The following is a 2,134-nucleotide window of genomic DNA, read 5'->3' as shown; positions in this document are numbered from 1 at the left end:
CCTCCTTCTTATTTTATTTTATTTATTTATTTATTTTTGGTTTTATGAGACAGGGTCTCTCTGTATTAGCCTTGGCTGTCCTGGACTCACTTTGCAGACGAGGCTGGCCTCGAACTCACAGCAATCCACCTGCCTCTGCCTCCCGAGTGCTGGGATTAAAGACATGCGCCACCATGCCCGGCTTCTTCTTCTTCTTCTTCTTCTTCTTCTTCTTCTTCTTCTTCTTCTTCTTCTTCTTCCTCTTCCTCCTCCTCCTCCTCCTCCTCCTCCTCCTCCTCCTCCTCCTCCTTCTTATTGCATTGTCCTTAGATACTTCCAACCTTCATTATCATAACTCCTTGCTGACTTAGTGGCTGCTACTCAGTTAAGACCTACATTTCTCCATTTCAGCATGTGCGGCCACACTGGGAGGCTTCTGATGCACCCAGTCTAGTCATTCCTTTTTATTAGTTCTATCGATCACCTTCCCAGAGGAATCACAGAAACCCTGGCACCGAGATATTTCACAGAAAGAAGAAAAAAAAAATTCAGCTTCCAAGAGCTATTTCAAATAAGGCTCAAAGATTAAAAGAAAGGGCAGGACAACTTCACCCTTTGTTTTTTGTCTGACCTATTTCTACCTTCCCTGTCTGAATTGTTAACAATGCTCTGTATTATTTTTTTAGACAAGCACCCTATCCCCTCTTTATTTAAAAAAAAAAATATTTCTTTATGAACATTTTTATTGAAGTGAGTCAAGGCAGGTCTAGAATCTAACTGCAGTTAGCCCCAGGGCCCTGGGGTGCTGGGCAGGAGCGCTGGCTCAGTGGCAGTCCAGTCTCTGTAGCAAACCATCCCGCTTGGCTGCCTTTGATGCAGCCACGTCCCTGCATCAGATTCAATTATAGCATTTGCTTTTCCAAGAACAGCACTATAGGCAAGCCAGACTTACCTATCTGACCATTTTAAAGGGAGTTTATAATCCACAATGATTTCCAACTAAGTTCGAAAACTAAAGTTGAGCTTTCGTTTTATGATTTGGGTTTCTTTTGTCAGTCAGCCAACTAATATATTCATTGAGGGTTAGGCACATGACCTGTGAGTGTCGATAAGAAGGCTGGAATGTCGCCTTTTCTGAGGCGTACTGTTTGGCCTCCATCTCTCTTTCTATAGTCATCTCTCTGTATGGTTATGAAATGAAAGAGGAAGATCTTTACTTACAAAGTCATTCATCAACTGAGAAAGGCAGTGCTGTCCCGTGGCTGCAGCAGTGCTTTGGAAGGCGTAGGTAATATTGAACAAAGTGGATTTCCCTTTGTACCACTGCAGTGACAGTAAGTGCCTAAAGAAATGGCTGCTTACCAACTCGGTAATAATTTTTATGAAGTATGCTGCAGAGTTTGGAAGATGGCCACTAGGTGCATTGCAAAAATGTTTTTTTTTTTTTTTTCGTTTCCTTTCTGCTTGTCCAATTCATTATTCCTTAAGGAAGAGCATGAACTAGTCTTTTGAACTGAGTTGCTTATTATAGAAGGCTGTAAGGGTACCTGGGCATAGCAATTATTGATGAGGGAGAATGGGAGTCCTCTGGAGAGCCCAGCAATCAGTGAAAAAGCACTCTGCGTATAGCCAGGCTATTGGATTCCAGTCATGATCTGTCTTCGCTGCTGTGGATCCAAGATGGGGTGCCACAGAGCAGAGATTTATAGCTGGTGATGTATACTAAAATCACACAATAGCATTCCAGCTGTAGCTGCATGGAAAGCCAGCCCCAAGATCAACAACACTTCCTATTTGTTAAGCAATCTCAAATACCAGAAATATGTACAGGCTACCTGAAGCCTGGTAGCAAAACAAAAGTCACCAAATTTGGTCACTGGGTCCAGATATTAAATTTTCTGTGTTAAGTACCCAAAACATGAAAACGAATAGATTTTTATCGAGACATTTGGCATGAGATGAGTCGAATCAAATTTTCTCTCTTCTATACACCAAAGGGCATTGATTGACAAGCAGGAAAATGATGCGTCATGCTTATTTGTCATCATAGGAGGGAGATGTACCAAGCAACGATGCCTGGTGTTCTGTCTTGTTACTTAGCAGGCCAGTGAAGGCATCAGGAAGCCTGGCTCTTCCCCACGTTCCCGGAAGCTGC

The sequence above is a fragment of the Acomys russatus genome, chromosome 21 (genome assembly GCF_903995435.1).
Source record: "Acomys russatus chromosome 21, mAcoRus1.1, whole genome shotgun sequence".
Taxonomy (NCBI): Eukaryota; Metazoa; Chordata; class Mammalia; order Rodentia; family Muridae; genus Acomys; species Acomys russatus.
The sequence above is the reverse complement of the archived record's forward strand: the minus strand, read 5'-3'. Positions refer to the sequence as shown.